Genomic DNA, 22,775 nt, shown 5'->3' with positions numbered 1-22,775 from the left:
TCCATATATGTATGTTGCACAGTGATAATCAGGCCTTACATGGCAGCCTGAGGTTGGACTCCTGCACAGACCTGTCTGAGAAGAGAAGCACACTCAGTCTCCTGTGTAAACACAACAGCGGGAGAGGAATGCTCAAGCTGGGAGTTAGAGAGGGCTTACTGCAGGACAACAGCTTAGGGACACCCATCGGTGCAGCTTAAATCAACAGTATGTTAGAGCTGAGATGAACATGTGTATGGGTCATAAATGTATTGATCTGGAAGGATGATTGTGGTCCTGTTTACACCAGGTATTAACATCCATCTTGGGCAATCACAAGTGGTCAGCCTAAATGCATTGCTGTTTACACCTGGTAATAACATGCATCTCAAACGCGTCTCTTGTGACCACTTGTAATCAGATTTTGAGGCTCCCTCTGTACTCATAACTACATTACAGTACATCACGTTTTGCATCAGTGTGTTGTGTTACTGAGTTGATAAAGCACAAAAAAAGTGCACAATTTCTCATATACTGTACAGTATCTAAGCACAAATAAATGAATTTTATGTTGAAGTGGAATTCTCATTTATTTTAGTTCATATACGTGTTTTTCCAAATTTTGGTGTTTTGTCCAAAATGTGTTATTTTCTTTTAAAATATTATAATATAAGAAAACTATAATTATTTTTAGACAGCTTTTGACTGTTTTCTTGATGGATTTATTACAAACATGGTGGATTTATTACAAACGTTTTGCTTCACAAGACATTATTTGATGGACTGGAGTTTGCAGCAAGGGATGTAATGCTCAATTTCTCCAAATCTATTCAGATGAAGAAACAAACTCATCTACATATTGAATGGCATAAGGGTAAATTTTCAGCACAATTTTCATTTTTTGAGTGAAAATATATGAAAGAATATACAATTACAATAAAAAAAAAGAGAAAATCAAAAAAATATTTCACTGACTATAACACTCAAAAATCATGTTCATGTTATTTTCATAATCAATGTGAACTGTACAACTATGTAATAGCAATTATATACTGAATGAATGAATAAATAAATATAAAAATTAATAGCAATATAGTATATTGCATGAATGAATATAAACATAAGTAAAGATTAGTTGAGTCCTAATGAGTATGAAAATATAAATAAAATATTTAAGTGATATTATGTTCCTGCCCATTTAAGGGTGAATGTGGTCAAGTGCTTGTTTTGGTTTATATGCCTGTGTACACAATCCTGCATTCTGCATTGCATTTGTAATGATCCAACTCCATTTACTTGATGAATGAAGTAAACACATACAGCATTGTACTTGAGAGCTCGGGCAAAGGAAACCAACTCACATTTGATTCCTTGCGAAGATGTTTTATTCCCTGTGAGTTCAGTGCAATTATTTTCCACAGAAGCAAACTCATCTCCTCTGGATATGTATCTGTATATTACATTGACTCCTGGGTTGGAGCAAAATGAATGTTCCCTTTTCCCTTTCATCCGACCATAACCCTGCAGCCAAAATTGCATTAAATATTCCTTTTATATCTTCACGTTCGGAGGGCAGTCCCTTGTAATTGCTTGGCTGCACTGTATGCCAATACTAATAAAACTAACTAATAAAAACACACACACACACACACACACACACACACATAAACTCTGATTTCTGGTCATGCTGGAACAGATCCTGGGAGAAATGCATTCTGTATTCATTACAATGACACCGTGAGGACATGCCTAGAATTTAGTATGCTCGAAAAACATCATCTGGGAAAAACAGTTCAGAGAGTGTACAATATATTGGCAAACAAGATGCCTGAGGCGGCCATAAATATTTAAGAGCTTTTTACATTTAGAAACAGCAAAGTGAATAGTTGTATTCTTGAATACTTCAGTCAGATGAGGGGTCTTATCAGGGACAGGTCCATACCTGGCTGTTTCATTACTCACAGCTGCACACATGAATGTCTCGGCAAAATGAAAAGAGAATGAATAAAAAGGCAGTATGTACACACTACTGATAATTAATATCGTCCTGCAAAGCTGCCTACCACTAGAATGTATAGAATTTCCTGTAAGTGTGGATGCTAGAGGAGGCAAGCGTGGCGATAGATTAGTTGTGCTCAGGGGCGGACTGGCCATCTGGACGTTCTGGAGAAGTCCAGAACGGCCGTCCATCCGACAGCCGTCGGCCTGTGGCTGGTTCATCGTCAAAGAAAAAGTGTCAGATTAAGTGACATTGACGGCCGACAAAAGGGGGCACTAATGCAATCTATTTTTGCTTATAAGAAACCGAAACTGACGCGAAGAAGAGTGGGCTTGTGATGGCAAGCAAAAGACGTGAAGATAAAAGCGGTTGGGAGAAGCTAAAAGGAAAAAAAGTGAACAGTTACATCAGGTTACCTTTGCCTGCCTCTCTCACTATACACAGCATGTAGCCTATAGCACTATAGCACTATATCCGAGCATCCACTGCTATTTATCACTCTGCATTATCTGGCATGAATATTCCATTCGTTCATAACGAGACAGCAGCGATTCTACAACGGGTTACATTTGAGAGCTATTGGGTTAGAAAATAGAGTAAATGAAGTAGCCTATAAGGTGATTAGTCTGATTAACATGGCACACACACACACACACTGAGAGATATGAATACTCAAAGAATTGAGTTGAATTGAAGAATTCTTTTGTTTCAGGTTTCTAGATTCTAGGTTTATGTTTATCACTGTCATATACATTCTGCATTCTGCTCTTTTTATGTAGATTTTAAGTATTTTAATTCATACAATAATAAATTTGTTTTAATCCTCTGTTGAAAAAAAAAATAGAAAGCATCACAATTTGTAATGGTTTTAATGGTTATAACGAAAATTTTATTGGTTTTAATGAAAACTGTAATGGCGCCTGTTGGTCTCTACTGGTAATTGGTCACCTTCTATTCATGGCTTTTGTTAAAGCCACTAAATCCTAATGTAATATGTCCCAAAACACAATACAGGAAACTATTATTTAATGGTTTTAATGGTTAAAAGTTGATGGTTTGTAATGTTTGTAATGGTATTTGTAGTGGAAATCATTCAAATTTTTGTGATGGTTTCTATTGTTTTTGTCAGCAGGGTCACCATGGGTTTTGTAATAGTATTTGCCATAAATGCGATAGGATGTCTGTAATATTGTGAGATAGTAGCAACTGTTTGTAGTTGTGGTGGGCCTATTTGGGAGAAACTCCAGGGCTGTTTTTTACTCCCAGTCCGTCCCTGGTTGTGCTGGTGTATTACTGGTAGGCGCTTAGTGGCTTGGTGGGGTGTCATAAGCAAGATCAGCATAATATACTTAAACATGAACATGAACATACTGTTTCAGCCAAAGAAAAACGATTTATTTTTCTTGAAACAAAAACTGATCATTACTCTATTAATGAATGTGATGTAATGCTACATTTCTGCAAATCTGTTACAATGAAGAAACAAACTTTTCTACAGGATGGCCTGAGGTACATTTTCAGCAAATTCTCATTTTTGGGTGAACTATTCCTTTGAGTACTATTTTAGTGAAATCACATTCAGTCGAGTGCCATTCTGGCATTTACGGTAACAGTTACCTTTTTAACATCCAATAAATTTCAAATAAAGTTCCATTATATTTGGTCATTTTGTTTGACTTGTAAATGTCACCTTACAGAAGAAACATGGTTTGTGAATGACAATTCATGTTGACTTTAAGTGATTATGATTATTAATAAAATTAAAATGTTCAATGTGTGACAGAAACCTAATGTTATATGGTAGAAATGTGTTGCCATTGGGCTTCCTAATAAATGTCTAACAGCTTACATGTGGCCTATAATGGATAAAAGTCTATAATTTCTCACAGTGCATTCATAGAGAGGTCGTCACATCACTTTACTCTTGGCATTCCCACTCGACTACACATCAGTAGGCTGATCGCTGCTTATTTGCATAAAGTCTGCTCAACTTTTTCCACATCGCCAACAGTCGCTGTCACTCATGTCATCTCACATCACCAGCTCGCTTCGAAAATTAATTCATTCCAGTCGCTTTGTCACTTCTGTCACTTTTGAGATAATTTCCCTGTTTATAATTTCCAAATGGTTCAGTTGGCGCCATCTCATTAACAGCCACTGAAGAGGTTACGAAAAAAAACAACAACAGCAGTTTCTGGCACTACAATGAAAATGTAGCTGTTTCAAATGGAGAAAAATTAAGATCTGGTCTCAGGATTGGCTTAACCAAATTTATGTTTCAGATTTTATTAAAAGTGAAGTATGCAATATCTTTGAAGCCAAATATTTTCTTCTATTCCAGTTTAATAGGCAGAGACATAAGTACTCCATTCCTAGGCTGATTTCCCAGATACCTGTAAACACTGTAGCTCAGTGGTGCCTTCAAAACATTGCTGTTTGTTTTGGGATCCGGGCCAGACTGACACAGCAACACTGTCCCAACCAATGGCACAACATTAAGGTGGAGCTAGCAGTTCGCCTGGCCAATGGGAAATGATGGGTGTGTTCCTGTTTAAAAACAATACTTATTTTTGCAACTCTGTATGGAGCATAAACTACACCCTTCACCTTTAAATTTGGCAGTAGAACTACAAGTGTAATCTTTAAGAATGATGAATGTCTACTCTATGCATCATTTCAGCACAGTTAGATGCTAAGAGAAGTACACATATTATAGTGAACACAGACCAGAAGTCAACTGCTGACAGCCACTCAAAACCAAGTGTGTCACTACAATAATACACAGTACATCACACTCTTTGCTGCATATTTTTTGTTCCAGAAAGGCATTCAGGTGCACTTAAAATATCTGGTGACTATATCAAGTAAATATGAAAACACCAAACTCAAAAGTGCACTAATGTAGCAGTGTTGGGGAATAACTAACCAAAGTACTAAGAGCAGCTCAGTTTTTATAGTAGTTATATAAGTAGTTAATACTAGCTCCATAAAACACTACATTGCTATATTTTCTGTCATATTTTATTGCCCCCAGCAATAGTTGTGTGAAAAAAAAAAACATGTTTTATTATAAGAATATAATAAAACATGCTTGCCTAAAATGTTCTCCGTCTTTCATTGGGAAGCATCTCCATCTCTAGCATTGGGATGTCAGATTGATTTAAGTGAATCTGTTCATTTGCATGGTTCATGTAAAAAAATTATTAATTGAAGTCCATGTACAGTTCTGTAGCAAAATATTTAGTTAAATGCTGTCATTTCAAAGTAACTTCCCAAGCACTGATGTAGCACAATGCTATGCTTACATTACATTACAGAGAACGAGAGCCAGAGAAAAATAAAGGAAGCATTCCTATTACTGAGGACATGCACACCACAGTTTCCCCTCAAGTGTGAATCAATTAAATTTTAAATTATATACAACTTTAATGTGGACTGTGAGAGGTACAGAGCTCTGATCCCAAACCAGCAATAATAATTCCTTGTCTCTGAAGCGTTCCCCTGAGATACTTTAAATCTACAAACCTGAGCGAATAAACTCTCGGCTACTTAAAATGTGTTTTTTTTTATGCTAACTCTTCCCCGTGGAGAGCATTATCTTAAGGCTATTATGTATTTCTCTCACTACTATAATGTGATGATAACTAGCAGGAGCTTCCACGGGGAGATGTTTGAGTTATCTTGAGTGCCTGACAGGGAGATGATAGTGTTATATGACTTTGGTTTGTGGTCCTGAATTCCCAACACATTCCCAACAAAATAAAATACCTCACACCAGGTTTTTAAGCTGCAGCCATGGCTTATTAGGATAAAACATATGGCGTATGCTGCTGCGTTCTGATGGCTGTCTACAACAATATATGGGTGGTCTATCAATAAAGGAAAAGGCATCAAAGAAAACTAGGAAACCCATGAGGACCTGGACAGGTATGATATTGCCTCGCTGAACTGTACCATACAATAAATGGGTTTCATGCAAAAGACGACAATCATTGACTGACAACCATGAAATATGAACTATCTGGATCATAAAGTCATCAACCTACCAATAAGACTAATAACCTCTTCTCAAACAGCAAATGCTGGAAATTTATCTCAGGAAATTTTTAGCAGCACTTAAGAAAAATCTTTGAAATGCTTTGAAATGAAAATGCACATTCAAATGGGACTGATCTGGTGTCATACATTAAATGATTCAGAAGGGACCACTTCATATTTACACTGAGTATTTAACACAAATTATTAGGCAAAGCATTTCAGAGTCAAATATTCTGATCATAATTATGGCCTTTTTCTGAAATGATTTCTGAAGGGCCAGGTGACACTGAAGACTGGAGTAATGACTGCTTAAAATTCAGTTTGCCATCACAGGAATAAATTACATTTTAAATATATTTTAAAAACAGATATTTTAAACTGTAATAATATTTCACAGCATTATTGTTTTTACTCTACTTTTGATTAAATACATTCTGCCTTGGTGAGCATATACATAAGAGACCTCCAAAAACATCAAAAAAAATCTTACACAGGCCAAATGTTTGGACAGCAGTGTAAGTTTATCAAGAAATTATTTTCTGTTCAACATGTTCAGAAGTGCATCTCCTTCCTTTTTTTTATAATGTGCCAAATACTTATTATTCAAATGTTACTTATTAAATCAACAATTCACTTCAATTAATGAATGAATTGAAATGTTGGGATGGTTACAAAATGATTTTCAGCTCCATTTATCAAACTGTCTCCACAGTCAGTCAAAAAGTCATACAGTCTTGACAAAATAATCATATTTGGCATATCACACATGTATTAAATGTAGTATCCATTTTTTCTGGTGTTCCTAGCCACTAAAATGACCTACTCAAAATGAGAGAAATTATCAAAAAATCTCAAAGAATTACACTTGTTTGATGTAACTGACATATCATGGTTGTGATAAAAAATTAAGCATATTTATTTAAAACTGTTAAAAACCCTGAACAAGGCCTGTGTGATGCAGATAAATAAAGGAAGATGAAGAAGACGACTGACTTTGACTTTTTAAATGTTTTCATTAATATCTGACAGAAAAAAATGCCAAACAGTCACCTGAGGAAAAAAAACATTCTTGTGATCATAATTCATTTCAAAGTGAAAATAATTTTTTTTAATCTAATAGCAGGTAAAAGTCGTGGGACATGTTTTGTTCCACATGTCTCAAGAACTGCAGTAGTGATGGAGATGTTTAATAACGACAGTTTGCAAAGTAGAGCAGGAAGGGCATGTCATGGCACAATGTAAAAAATAACCAGGAATAAAAAAAAAATACAATAACAACTGGAAGCTAGAAATCATTCCGGTGGAATTATGTTCCACCTCCTCAACCGACTGCACTCCTCAATCTGCACGTCGGCCTGACAAATTACTCTCTCACCAGCTCTATTCTGATTACGGCCTGATTACAGTCTGATGAGAAATACACAACTGCCAAATACAATAACAGGGCGCAGACATATGCCTATCAGGACTTAATTTGTTAGACATTTGGCAGAGGCGGTTAACCTTCTGAGAATGATGAAGGATGGGGTATCCAAACTTTGCAGAGTCTGATCCCACAGAAATCCTAATCACACCGAATTCTGTCCTCTAGCTAATAAAAAACCTTCATGCACAGCTCAAATGGAGGCTCAACTAGCCTGCAATTTTTAAGCCAAGTTTAAGGACTTGTGCTGGACTTTGTGTGGGGCTTGCAACTCAAAGAAACCTGAACCCTGAAAAATGATATGTCGCTCCCCAAGCCCCCAAGGCACTGATAGACCTGAAAATGGAAAAGCTCTTGAACTGAGTGAGCCAATCGGTGTCATTCATCCAGACACTAGAGTTGAGGCTCAGGCACCACGAGCCAATTTGGGATGCGATGGATCAATAATTCTGTCAGGGAAACAGCAGAATAGGGAGGGGACGGCTACAGAAGAAGGGCATGGAGTCTTTCAAAGATGTTGGAAAAAATATTCTCCCAAGTTTGCATATCTCTCTTTACTGTCCAAATGGTTTGGCTTAATTTAAGGTTCCAAAATGAATCGAAAATTAAAAGTGCAATATGCAAAATCTTTTCTTTTTTTCTGTAAAATAAGCCATATTTTTTATCATCTGAAACACGCCATGACTTATATTCCAAAATGAATTATATTAAGCAATTACCATCAAGTACACAGAACTTGCACAAAGTGCAAATATTTTATAATTTTATATATCTTATGTTTCTCATTTCTATTCTGTTCTGAAATCCTGACTGTGCTGCAATATGTGAAAATATTATTATTGTATTTTGAATAAATAAATAAATACTTACTTACGGAGACCCTATCAAGCAGACAATTATAATTTGCTGATGTCATTCACTATTCAATAAAAAAAATATTGTGTTTTTGCTTTCAGGAATTTGGATTTGTTTGTTTCTAAAAAGATACTGAACAAAATACTACATATAATTGCTAAAGTAAATATCTTCTGAAAGAAGTTGTTTCTTTAGTAAAGAAGTAACTTTTTTGGCTGAAATAAAGATGTATTATTCCTACTAATTCGACTTGGCTTCATGAATGTCCCTCTATTACAGAACTTAACTGGGAAGAGCATATGTTGCAGTTTCAGCACGGAAAGCTTCTTCCCAGTTTCAATCGAGGAAGTAAAGAGCAGTGAACCATACAGGCTGATCAAAGCAGAGCTGCATTCACAATAAATCACATTTAACTGAGTGTATAATGATGGCTAATCTAAATGTTTCTTCCTGTGGAAAACTGCATGGACCATAGACAGGTAATTGCTGGAGACACATCATAAATACTTCAGAGTGCAGACAAAACCCAGAAGCCTCAGGTATGTCATTTAAACAAATGTTTTCCGCTTAAATTGTCTCTTTAGGGCATTTTTTTTTGTTAGCACTAGTCTGAAAAGTGACCAAAAAAAACATTTTCAAAGAAAACCACTAACATTTATTTTTTAAGCTGTAATGTTAATATGCCATATGGTTAAGTAATTCAAGGCATTTATGCTAGAATCAGCTCTGTAACTGTGTGCGGGCATGTTTTGAGGGTGTATGAGGCTGTACATGAGCTGTGACCTTGTTCGATCCGCCTAAAAAAACAGGCATCCTGGAATGGTACGAATGTAGCGGTGTGAACGCACCACATCAACAGCTAATGTTTCTGGAAGAAATATTAGAGGGGAGGAAAGAGCTGTACAGGAAAGTGGCATAATCAATTCTTGGTTTGGATGGGTCTAGGCACCTAAAACATACACAAACATGCAAAGATGGAATTTATGCCTCAAGTTAATGAAAAATAATAAACAAGGAACACCAAGAATGGTTTTATATAAAACTGCACCACAGCAACATGACGAAAAAGCATCAGTCTACATCACCACCCAATTACATTTCTATTTCAGAAATTACATTTTTGTTTTAGTGGTATCCAAAAGCATTGCGTAATGCTGATGACAATGTTTCAGTTACTTTCATTTACCAATGTTCCTCATTAAGGAACCAAGAGAATTAAGGACATCTTAAATTTCACATCATCAGATCCATAACCCAAACAATACAATCAGAAGGCCTGGTCATGCCAAGGGGCCAAAGTCAGGCTGGTTACCATGGCCAAGTTTGCCCCTACTGATACAGCAGCATCTGACTCCATTAAAAGCCATCCAAAAATAGCCGTGTATTCCAACAAAACAACATTTTTTGTAAACAATATATGAATCAGGAATATATCCGTGTCAAATCGGTCACTGGATATTTAATTGTGTATCGTCTTTTCCCCAACTTTTACATTTAGATGACCTCTTCCATCATCTAACAATTCATCTATAAAATGCTAATAATTTTGTAACATAAAAAACATATAACCATAAAACCTTGAGGCTTTAACCTGCCATGTAAAAATTATGACAGAAAAATACTATTACTGTATTGTAAAAAAAAATATATATGATTATTATTATTAATAATAATAATAATAATAATAATCAAATATTTAGGTTGGACATACTTTAAAATGCTAATAATTTAACTTACAATCTGAAAATTAATATAAATTTAATATATTGTACATCATACATACATATTTTATTTACTGTACATTATGTTATGACATGTTGTAGGATTAAAGTGACTGCTTTTAGTTATTTATTTAGAATTTTTTTTTATTATAGAATTGTAATATTGGCTACAACATGAAAATAATTATTGTTTATCACATCGGCCAGAATTGTAATTTTGGTGCATCCCTAATCAAAGTAAATGTTTTGCAACTGACTATGGAATAAAAAATACGGGGTGTCTATTTACATTTAGTTAAAAGTGACTCAAAATCATCAACTCCGGTGGCGCAGATGGATAAGTGCGTGTTGTTGGTTTTTTGACGTGATCGACCCGGGTTCGATCCCATCTTGTATTTTTTATTCCATAGTAAGGGCAATTCATGCCCTTAATCCCTCCCTTTGAAACAAAACCATACCTTTTTTTCTCCATCCCTTTAAGTCCAACGTTAACCAGTCTGAAAAACACTACAACACCAATCACGGTATGAAATGTCACATTGCTTTAATAAGCATTTCTAAAACATGCTCTCTTTGGCCCGCATGGTTATTTCCACTCGCTTGACCTTTAACGGGTTTAAAGGTAGTATCTAATGAGTTTGGCTCCATGCAAATGTAACACGAGGTGTGTCAGGTTTAGTGTGACGCTCAGTCATCAGGACGGGCAATGAATAATAGAGCAGCGTAGTGTGAAAGGGAAGGATTTCATGCTCAGCAATTTAAGAGCATCAATTACACCATAGTGGAAGAAACCACACATGCATTGTGAGATTTTGTTAGAATCCTTTAAAGCATGAGCTGAAATGTAACAGCTGTGTTGATCTGGTATGCTAGGGAGTTTCATCTATATGCGCAACAGATTATTACAAGAAAACAGAAGGACTGCAAGGTCTCTATTTTAATGAAGCATTCAGATCTCAGTGGAATTGGCTATTTTTGCTTTTTTTTCTGTGTAATCTGACTATCATCAACAATTATTATTGTCAACTATTATCTCCTTTAGATTTTGACCTTACATGACTTCAAATTATATTGTCTGACGACATTTTGTAAAATTCTGATTAGTTCTTCAGATGTTTGTCAGAAAGTCACTGAAATGTGTGAGGAGCTATTAAAAATGTTATTACAAAATGCCGGTTAAAATGTGTATATACGTATACTTTAATATTTTAAACCTTTTATTTTCAAAAGTTCAAAAGGGGTCAGTATTCTTTTTTAATTAATGCTTTTATTCAGCAAGGACACATTAAATTGGTAAAGTGGCAGTAAGGACATATATGATATTGCTAAATATTCCTATTTCAAATCAATTCTTATTTTAAACTGTCTATTCATCAAAGTTAGCTGAAAAAAAATGTATCATGGTTTTTACAAAAATATTAAGTGGCACAACTATTTTTAACGTTCAACACAGGCTGCTGAAAATTCAGCTTTGTCATCATCCTTTCTGTCGGGAGAGAGAGAAGCCGCAGCGTGTGAACGCGCCGCCATCTTTAATGAACAGTATATATACAGTATATACTGTATATACACACATCATATCATATACACAACACAACAGTGATACTACTAATAATCATATAATTGATGTATGGAGTTTTGTGAGAAGAAATAATTAACAGATTAACCAATTATCAATAACTTTACATTTTCACATATCGGAAATGTCTCTTTTGACACCTATAGATACATATGCTGCAGTTCCCACCTCTAGTTTCTTTCTTCTTTCTCCCTCTCTCTTTTTCTCTCTGTGAAGGTGAGGATTGCATTCATGGGCATGTGCCTGAATTGGCTAATTAAGTTTAATGGGTCTGATCGTCTCTGAACACCGCAGATACACAGTCACCTGTGTCCGTACTATTTAAAATCTCATTTCCAAATCAGCCCTTATGTGTCCTTCCTCTTACAACAACTCACAGCGCATTGACTCGCCAGAAAGGTCTTACATTCACTTCATGGTGGTCTTGCAAGTACGAACTGTAATAATAGAAAAATAACAGCTGCTAAGTAGCTAAAAACCTTACAAGACATTTAAACTGTGAATTTGTGCAACTGAACTACTCATATGAACTTTCTAACCGTAATACTCTTGTTTACAGGACTAGTTCACTTCCATAATGAAAATTCTGTCATCATTTTACTCACCCTCCATTTGTTCCAAACCTGTATGAGTTTCTTTCTTCAGTTGAACACAAAAGAAGATTTATACATATATACATATTTGAGCTTTATTTTGAGATATTTGAGCACCATTGACTTCCATAGCAGGAAAAAAATACTATGGAAGTCAATGGTGCTCATCAACTGTTCGGATACCAACATTTCTCAAAATATCTTCTTTTGTGTTCAACTGAAGAAAGAAACTCATACAGGTTTGGAGCAAGTGGAGGGTGAGTAAATGATGACAGAATTTTCATTCTGGAAGTGAACTACTCCTTTAAGATGGAGGTTAAATCATGTATACAATGTCAGTTTGAATGAGGTTCGGATACTTGGCCTTTGCACTCAGACTAGTACAGATCTTACGGGAAATGAAGTGCACATTGCAGCCATCAATCCTTATGATTATGAAATCAACATGACCTCAGTGGCCAAGGGGACTGCTAACTGGATAACAGCATACCTTACACAGCAACCTACAGAAAAAAAAAAGGAGACTCCAAGGGCTATTTGATGGACGAGCTCTCCGGTCAGATGGGCCTTCTGAACCTCTGAAAGTCCCAACTAGCTGCTCACAAGAGGAAAGAGCGTGAACAACCACAGAACTGAATAAAGTGCAGACTTGAGTGACGAGGTAACACAATGTACTTGGGCTATTCCTGTTCTGCAGTACCTTGTGAAATCTTTAACTTAGAAAAAATGAATACGCTTGTGTTGTAATTTAGGGAAGTATTTCCATAATTAGCAGACCTTCAAAAATATGCTCTGCTCAGACTCAGGCACATAAACTTTATTAATTTCAACTTGATTATTTACACAATGGCAAGAAAATGTTTCTATCATGGTTAAGTGGATGAAACCAAACAGGATAGATGTTAATAATTTCTCAGTGAGGAATTAAAAGTCATCTTACATAAAGTCAATTAGATAGTTTTTTAATGATCTTTATATTTTTTAATATGACTTTAAAGCCTTATGCACAGTTTCTGCAAAACATAATGGAATACTTTAAAGTGAGAACCAACTAATACAACAAAAATAAAATAAAAATACTTTACATCAAATACTTGCTTGTGTTTAAGATTAGGGCTGCACGATTAATCGCATGCGATATTTAACGCGCATCTTGTCAGAAAGCCGGTTCAATGTGAAAACCCGCAGGTGATGGAGATTTACCGCTGATTACAGAACCGGCTTTACTGATAAGATGCGCATTAAATATCGCATGCGATTAATCGTGCAGCCCTATTTAAGATGCTGTTTTTTTCCACAAAAAAAGATGAAATTTCCAAGAAAAAACATCTATAACATAATTAACAATTAAAACAACATAGAAAACAAGGAAATACCTGGAATATGTCTTCATAAATCGCTAGCTTCTCATGTAAAAAGATGAAAATGCATGAGATTCATTAAAAGTTAATTAAAACAGCAACATGCACTCAGCAAAAAAAAAAAGTTTTCATTTATAATTTTTGTATTATATATATATATATACACACATTATTTACGATTTTAAAATTGTGTATTTACATATTTATGTAGTTATAAAAAAAAATCCACATTGTAAATGGACTTGGATGAGAAAAACTACAAATTAATTGAAAGATTTTCCATTAAGTTTGTCTTTAAAGAGGACACAAAATTCTAATATCTAAAAAAAAAATCACTTAAGAAATTGCTGTTCTTTATTACATCTACTAATTGTTATGTGAGATGAGAAGCCCGGATTCAAATACTGTAAAAGTAAGAATTTGTCTCCTGAGAATATATAAGCTTTTCTCTGTGAGGAAATAACACTAATTAAAACATTCCTGAAGTTCCCCTTAGGGATTGCTAAACAACATCTGTTTATATGTTAATCTTCTGTAATGATTCAGTCCACTGAAGGCGAGCGTAGTGAGAACCAATGTGCAGTTTTATTTACAAGTGATCCAAGCATCCAAACAATAAACGAAGACTTGACTAGACTTGACTTGAACAGACTTAACCAGGCATGAACAGACTAAACTCACTGACAGCAGATTACAACATCAATACACGACAAAGAACAATGGGAACATGAGGGCTATTTGTACCAAACAAGAAGGGTCACATGACACAAACCAACCAATGGACAAACAGAACTGAGAACCACATGACAAGACCATAAACCAATAAGCACAAGACACATGACTAAAACAACCAATCAGAACATAACACACAGACAAGGGAATCACATGACAGAACATGACTAAGGCCTAACTACAAAATAAAAGACATGAAAACAATGAACAAGAAACAAAACCCAACCACCACATTACATCTCCTTCCAACTGGTAGCATATGGACAAATGAGCAAATATGGCCTTTCAATGTTTATCAGTGATACGTCTGGGTATTAAGAACCGGTTCATAATCAGACTTTCTCCAATGCAACTATAAGTTAGACAAATGTTTATTTCATTGAAAAGTGCAAAAACTGTCTGGCCTCACACAGCAACATTGCCTCCACCAATCATTGGCCTGTCATAATGAACATCTTAAACAACTCTGAGGTGTCTCTTGAGTAATTGCTTGACATGAGACGATCTGTAAGAGTAATATCAAACACAGCATCTATGTGACATCCAGATGGGTTTCTTGTAGTGTCTACCATAAACACCATCCCTCCCTTCACTTCCCTCCCAATGATTAATCATTACTGCCCTGCAGGAACAAGCTATCATCTGAAGAAAATGGATGGACTGGTTGTTAAAGAATATGAAAATACATTAAAATATGCATTAGCACACTGTCAGACAAAGAACTTGCCTGCAGACATGAGCTGTGTAAAAAAATATGTTTTTTTTCTTCCATAGTGACAAAGTTCGATGTGTATGATGTAGTACTAGTAAAGTTTTTTGGGTTTTTTTGAGCTCGACAGGCAGTGGTGACTATCAGCTGTTTTTGTACCTACAATATTTGTTCTTTAAAAAAAATACATTTGGAATGACAAACTAGCAAGTAAAAATTATTTTTGAGTGAATTATTCCTTTAATTGCAAAATTTGAGATGCACTGCATTAAGAAATATCAAATTGTAAGTGAGCTTATTACTTTTCTCTCTTTCCTCTCAGATTGAAAATTACATTTCAGTGAGTTAAGAAAGTTTTGGACTTTGAAGACTTTGCCAAGAAGGTACAAGATCCTTGACTCCCCCGCTGGCCCTGAGGGTCTTCACATTATCCCTTTATATTATCCACATTATTCCCAAAAACCCTCATTAAAACGTTTATACATGACTGCACACATCTCACCACCTACATATTTCTTATAAAGATCAATCGATTGAAAGAGCGAATGAAATTTTATATGGCTTTAACCATGCATTCATGATTGGATTGTATTTATATGTTGCTTGATCTTTAATTTTTACGAAATTTACATTTCCATTCAAAAGTTTGAGTTTGGGTTTGTTTGTTTTTTCAACAGTAAAGTGTGCTATGGTCACTAGGGCTGCATTTATTTGGTCAAAACAGCAGAAATTTGGGGCTAAAAACATTTAACTTTATTATCAATGTTAAAAACAGTTGTGCTGCTTAATATTTTTGTGGAAAATTTTTTTTTAGGATTCAAAGTTCAAAAGAACAGCATTTATTTGAAATATAAATATTTTTTATAACATCATACATGTCTTTACTGTCACTTTTGATCAATTTAATACATTATTGCTGAATAAAAGCATTAATTTCTAAACCAAAATTTTGAAGGGTAGTGTATATAATTTAAATGCATTAAAACTGTCTTTCTTTTTACTTTTTACTCTATCTAGGCCCACACTCTCAGATGGACCCAAAAAACACAAGGCAAAGGCTTTGAGACAGGCTGAAATGTGGCGGCAGCTCATTGAGATTCGCTCTGAACTCCTACATCATGCAGAAACAAAATCAAATGGGAAACCTGAACTCAATGGTACATTACATATTCCCTGCATTAATTTCCCTTTTCAATTAGTGAAACATTGCGATACCATTAAACCTAACATTATGAAGTGCCTTACTTCTCTTTCACGCTGTCTTTTTCTTTCCATCACTGTTCATTAAGAAGAATCCGAATCAGTTGTTTCCTGTCAGCACAAAAAGAGCGAGCAAGTGTGTGCTACAGAAAGAGAGAGAAAGAAATATGCTGCGGTCTTCAAAAACTGTAGGAATGGTGCTTCCTTAGACACTTTCCTTCAAAGGATTTCCTCATTATATGGTGAATGAAGAGTATTAATAATAGAATATGAAGTTTCATCACTCCAAATCCTTTTATTAAATATTGACATTATTCAGAGCCAAAAGGACTTATTGAAAGAGAATATACATGTCTAAAAGGCTTGTTTCATGTTCAACAGCTTCAGGCGAGAGACATTATCAATAATAGAAGACAGTTTTTCTTACTCATTATGTTTTGTTTAATACTGACACAAAAAAGCTCCATACTGGGAAGTGTCCACAAAGCACGGGAAATCCAGCTTATACCAGCTTCTAGTGGTTTTTAGATGGCTAAACTTGATCATTTATTGTCATTAGCTGGTCAAAGCTAGTTTACAGCATGTCCTAACCAAGCGCAATGTAGTAAGTTTCCAGCCACAAGCAATTTGTCTGTCAACTAGGAATGCAACAATATTTCAATTCTATACTTTTTGGCTAATTAAATTAAATGCAACACTAAAAACTAAAATCAATTATTTAAATGCTATAAACGAATTTAGGTAAAACAACATTTTGATGTACAGAATGACACATGGATACTCTTTTTTTTTTTTTTTTAGACTTGCTCAAGAGTTACAACAAAGTCAACAAAAGTCTACTAAGAAAAAAAAATCATTCAATGTCTCCCATCAATCTTGTTCCAATATTCCCTATTGGACACTGTTACAAAGTAATAAATGTGCAAAAATGTCTAATGAAGTGATATTTGACAACACCAGCCTCTGACCTCTGCTCATCTGCCTACAGTGAGGCAGGTTTATTGATGAACATGACTGATGGATTAAACGGGGACCATTGAAATCTAATGACTGTGACATCCTGGCAGACGCCTAGAGTGCCTTAATGGAACTGAGACAGTTGCGTCAATCAAGTAATGAGGCAAATCAACATTCACAGAATTATGATCAGGAGGCGCCTGTGAGGTCTAGCGTGCGTAATGCTAACTGTCCCTCAAAAATGTGCAAAAGTCACATACAGTGAATAAGATAAAAGACAGGCCTGTGGGGCACATATTTCAATGCAATGACAAATGATTACTCAGATCTTCAACTTTATGTTAAGTTTCCATTTATAAAAGGTGAGGGGTTGACCAAAGGCAAACAATTTTTCAAAAAGCATTTTTTGTGCTGTATTTGCATAGTTCCGTTTAATTTTTAATTGTGTACTATACTCAATGTAAATACAGCATGTGCAATAAAATAAAATAAAATAAAATCCAAGAGTCCAATGAATGAATCCAAATTGGTCATTATGCCTTTTGGAGAAATTAATACTTTTATTTTACAATGATGCATTTAATTAATCAATAGTAACTTTTAAAGAAAAGAAAAATCTATTTCAAATAAATGACTTTCTTTTAAACCTAAAACTCAAACAATCCTAAAAAGAAATATTAAGCAGTAACTGTTTTCAACACTGATAATAATAACAAATGTTTCTTGGCGGCTTAAAATTCAGCTTTGACATCACAGGACTAAGTTACATTTTTAAATTGTAATAATATTTCACAATGTTGCAGTTTACTGTATTTCTGATCAAATAAATGCAGCTTTAAGAGCATAAGAGAATTCTTATAATAAAATGTTAAAAATCTTACTGACATCAAACAGATATTGTGCCCGTTTATTTTTTATAACAGGACTAGCAAACAACTTGAAATGTATGCCAAAAGCCTTTAAAGACTTTTAGTGAAAGCAAGATTAAAGCTTATCTGGCATCCTTTCAGGCCTCCAGTTAACACATTCTACACCACATTGGACATAGTACCAGGTTTTCAGGGACACAACCTTCGGCTCTGTTGGAGATGTTTCTCTCCGCTCTCAGAGTGCTGTACAATATGCTCTGTTTCAGATGCTGTCTGGTAGGGTGCCAGAGATGAAACGCTCACAAGCCATCACTATAAATGACACTGGGAGCCAATAGAAGCAAACACACATCTACTTCAGCCAGGCAGGCACATACATCATGATGGGTGATCTGTCAACAGCCAGAGCCACAGTTTAGACACGAGCATCTGCTTTATTAATATGAGCCTGAGCTAAACAGTGGGGTCTTAGAAATGGCTCATAGTCTCAAGATTAATAGCTTGAGAGACTGTCAAAGAGATGTAAATTACAAGATTCCAAAGGAATTATATAAACATGTCACTAAGCAAATGAACTGTTATTAATCCGTTTTTATCGGACATGATCAGTATTGAGTGAATACTGAGGATAGAATTGAATATGACGATACCAAAGGCTTTCAGACTAGTTCAGACTAGCTTGGACCTAACACACTGGACTATTTCGAGGCAGTCTGAAATAACAGTGGAAATGTGAAATTGGACAAAAAAAAAATTAAAAAAAGCTTAATTCAGATCAGAGCTGCATCAGTACAAAACCATTATTACCTAGTTCAAAGCTACTGGTGTAATACACTAAAGGTTGTAAGGCAGTATCAATGTGTAGGAAGAGTTCTCTAACATCTCTCATTAATATACTGACAGACTGCAGACTTTTAAGAGACTGTTCAATTACCAGGCATGATTGATTGCCAGTGCTGACTTAAGCCATTCCTACTAAATGGAAAGATTCAAACAACAAACAGGGTTACTAAGCAGCAATGCTGTGTGTCTCTACACTCCTAAGTGTTTTATAACCATCCTCTTTACCCCTGTGACATATGACTTTGCTCGACATTTACTGCTAGGGACTCTAAATTACCCACAATGCTTTTCTATAGGACAGGCACCCGACCTACGGGTGACAAAAGAGGACACTTTTCATGGTTAGTAGATTATGGAGGATGAATTCAATGAGGTGTAAACAGAATCAGCACACTTGGGCTTGTACGGCCTGTCAGGCACACAACAAATCACATCTGCCCTTAAAATTAAACACATAAGGTCAAAGACCTTGCTAAATCCTGTTTAGTGATGGCAGCAAACTTATCTTTCATTGCAGCCCCCAAAAGATCTGTGATTTTTTCTGTTCTATCCTCACATTTGTCAGAAACAGTGGCTACTATTTGGCAGTGCCGATATCTGGCAGAAATCTGATTGGCTGACTTCTATGCAAAATAAAATGACTGGAAACCAACTCGTTATTTTTGGACAGAAATTCCAATCATGAATTGTGAATTGTGTATACATCCTTTTGCATTTGGATGTGCTACTTTGTTGTACACCGATCTATTATTTTAGTATCAGCATTTTAAGATTTAGATCAATCAATCAATCAATCAATCAACAGGGGGGGGGGGGGGGGGGGGGGGGCTTATTCCAGAGTCTGGGCCCAGCTACAGAAAAAGCCCGGTCACCCCAGTATTTGTACTGTGACCTCGGAACTTCCAGCAAAAGTTGATTTGTTGACCTAAGAGCCCTGTATGGCTGACGAAAAGCCAGCATCTCAGTTACATAAGGTGGGGTAAGGACATTGAGAGCTTTAAAAACAAACAATAAAATTTTAAAATCAACTCTAAAAGAAACTGGAAGTTAAAAGACGGGCCGCAGCATTCTGCACCAGCTAAAGGCGACTGAGGGATGACTGTGAGACACCAACATAAAGTTAATTACAATAATCTAATCTTGAACTGATAAAAGCATGAATAGCTTTTTCAAGGTCAGAGCGATTCAAAAGTGGTTTGACCTTTGCCAAAAGACATAGCTGAGAAAAACTAGCTTTAACCACACTGTCGATTTTTTTATCAAATTTCAGGCTACTATCAAAAGTCACACCGAGATTTCTGACAGTTGGTCTAAGCTTTGAAGTCAGCGCTACTATCAAAAGTCACACCGAGGTTTCTGACAGTTGGTCTAAGCTTTGAAGTCAGCGCATCAAAGTCAGAAGTTACAGACTCTCCAAATAAAATATATTCAGTCTTTTCTTCATTTAGGTTAAGGAAATTTTGCTCTAACCAAAGTTTAATGTCATGAATGCAATCAATTATCGACCCAACTGCGTCAGCATTTTTTGGACTCATAGGCAAATAAATTTGCAAATCATCAGCATAGCAGTGAAAAACTACATTATGCCTGGCTATAATGGACCTGAAAGGCAGCATGTAAAGTGAAAATAAAATGGGCCCTAGAATAGAGCCTTGTGGTACCCCGCAAGAAAGAGAAGTGGTGGAGGAGGACGAGTCCCCAATCACTACAGAAAAGGTTCTATTGGTCAAATATGACGAGAACCACTGAAGTACGGTACCCCGAATGCAAACAAAGTGATTAAGGCGAGACAGAAGGACTTCATGGTCCACTGTATCAAAGGCCGCCGTGAGATCAAGTAGCACTAGAATAACAGGGCACTTAGCATCAACAAACTGAGCAATATCATTGTGCACCTTTAACAGTGCAGACTCAGTGCTATGTCGCGATCTGAATCCAGACTGGAATTTCATAAAAATATAGTTATTTTCTAAAAAAGAATTTAATTGTATAAAAGCAACTTTTTCTAAAACTTTTGAAAGAAAGGGCAGGTGATCCAGATTTGTTTTTTTTTTTAAGAAGAGGCCTAACCACAGCATGTCTGAAAGCAGCAGGGACAGATCCTGAGCTATTACATATATTAATAAAAGCCAACAGAAAAGGCCCTACAGTGGTAAAAACCTCTTTTAGCATTTTTTGTTGGAACAAGGTCCAAGGGGTAGTTTGTAATTTTCATATGTTGCACTACTTCATTAAGGAATGATAGTGAGACTGGTTCAAACTGTTCAAACACCACAGAATGTGCTGCAGCGACAGTTAAGTCCGTTCCAGAGCTCTAACTAGTGAGTTGTCTGACATACGCCACTTTATTAATAAAAAAGTGAAGAAAATTCTCACAAGTGGAGACTGAGGCATCAATCAGAGGACAGGTGCGTGGGTTCACAACAGAATTAATTGTGTTAAACATCACCCTGGGACAATGCCCACTGTTGGTGATAATATCAGACAAAAATTTTGACTTTGCCTCCTTCACAGCCCTCTGATAATCAGAAAGACAACCCCTTAATATTTCCAGAGACACATGTAATTTGTCCTTCTTCCATCTCCGCTCTGCCTGTCTACAACATTGCCTAAGTGCACGAGTGGCATCATTTATCCAGGGATCTGCTCTTAGCTAAGGAGATCTCCGGTTATAAGGGGCAATAGAGTCCAAGATTCCGGTACAAGTGGAGTAAAAAGATAAAAGAAGGCCATAAGTGCATTCAGGAGAGACAGATCCATGGAGGGCACAAAGTTTAGAGTCCATAAAAGCAGCAGTAAACTCTTCAGCTGTTGAGGAGGTGAGAACGCGACGATAGCACGGTGAAGCAGGAGACCTGCTGGCTGTTGATGGTGGGACTGGAAATTCCATAATAATGGGGAAATGGTCTGAGATGGCAGTCTCAGATATTTCAGTAAGGGAGATAGAGAGCCCATGAGAAATAATAAGGTCCAAGGTGTGTCCGATAAGATGAGTGGGTCGATCCACTAACTGAAATAAATCAAAAGATGTCAGGAGTCGTTTAAAATCAGTGGCCAACTGATCAAACGGACAGCAAACATGGATGTTAAAATCCCCACAAATCAGGAGTTGGTCATATTTAGGGACAACATCAACTAAAAACTCAGAATACTCTTGAATAAAATTCTTGCTGTATTTAGGTGGATGGTAAACAACAGCACATAACACAGGGCATGTAAACACAATTAAAAATAACTGTAGTTCAAAACAAGAATAATTATTTGTAGATAAAACTCGGCATTTATAATTGTCTTTGAAGACAGTAGCCACGCCACCTCCGCATCCAGATGCTCGTGGGGAGCTGAAAAAAACAGCACCGAGGTGGGAGGAGCTCTGTGAAGATGCTGTTGTCACCTGGTTTAGCCCAGGTTTCCATCAACAAGAGAAAATCCAAGGAGTGAGAGATAAAAAATAATTTTGTTTTATTTGTGAGCAATCTGGCGTTGATCAAATAAACTTTTTTTGTGCTACAGATCACAAAAAAGTTAATCATGGTTGGTCAATAATAATAATATTAATTTAATCAAATAATAATATATTTTATTTGTAAAGTACAAAATGCAGCTCAAAGTACACAGGTCAGAATATAAAAACAGTGAAATGCAACAAAATAAAGAAGATGGAAGAAATAATAATAATAATAATAATAATGATGATGATACAAATTATTATTATAATTATTATTATTATTACATTTAAACATATAAAAAAATTATAAAAAAAATAACAATTAAAATGTTTGCCTGCTTTTAAAATTTCAATAGTTCCAGATTTTTTTTAAATATTCATTATTGCTGTTGTTATGAAATTCAAAAAAATGTAAAAAAAAAAAAAAAAAAAAAAAAAGGGACTTTACTCAAAGTTTAACTTAAAAAAA

At 35.6% G+C, this 22,775-nt stretch overlaps 1 protein-coding gene and 1 long non-coding RNA gene across 2 annotated transcripts in view; one reads left to right on the top strand and one right to left on the bottom strand.

Annotated features, from left to right (window-relative positions):
• The window catches only part of LOC107671143 (muscarinic acetylcholine receptor M1-like), a 101,243-nt gene that overhangs the window by 15,143 nt on the left and 63,325 nt on the right, over window positions 1–22,775 (bottom strand). The window lies entirely within an intron of this gene.
• LOC107671144 (uncharacterized) lies at window positions 3,339–14,293 on the top strand. Its single transcript, XR_001632160.1, has 3 exons — window positions 3,339–3,350; window positions 4,741–4,743; window positions 14,184–14,293. It is a non-coding gene; the product is annotated as an uncharacterized LOC107671144 (long non-coding RNA).

The sequence above is a fragment of the Sinocyclocheilus anshuiensis genome, unplaced genomic scaffold (assembly GCF_001515605.1).
Source record: "Sinocyclocheilus anshuiensis isolate Anshui unplaced genomic scaffold, SAMN03320099.WGS_v1.1 scaffold861, whole genome shotgun sequence".
Lineage (NCBI taxonomy): Eukaryota > Metazoa > Chordata > Actinopteri > Cypriniformes > Cyprinidae > Sinocyclocheilus > Sinocyclocheilus anshuiensis.
Note: the sequence above shows the minus strand (reverse complement) of the source record. Positions and strands in the feature narration are given on the sequence as shown.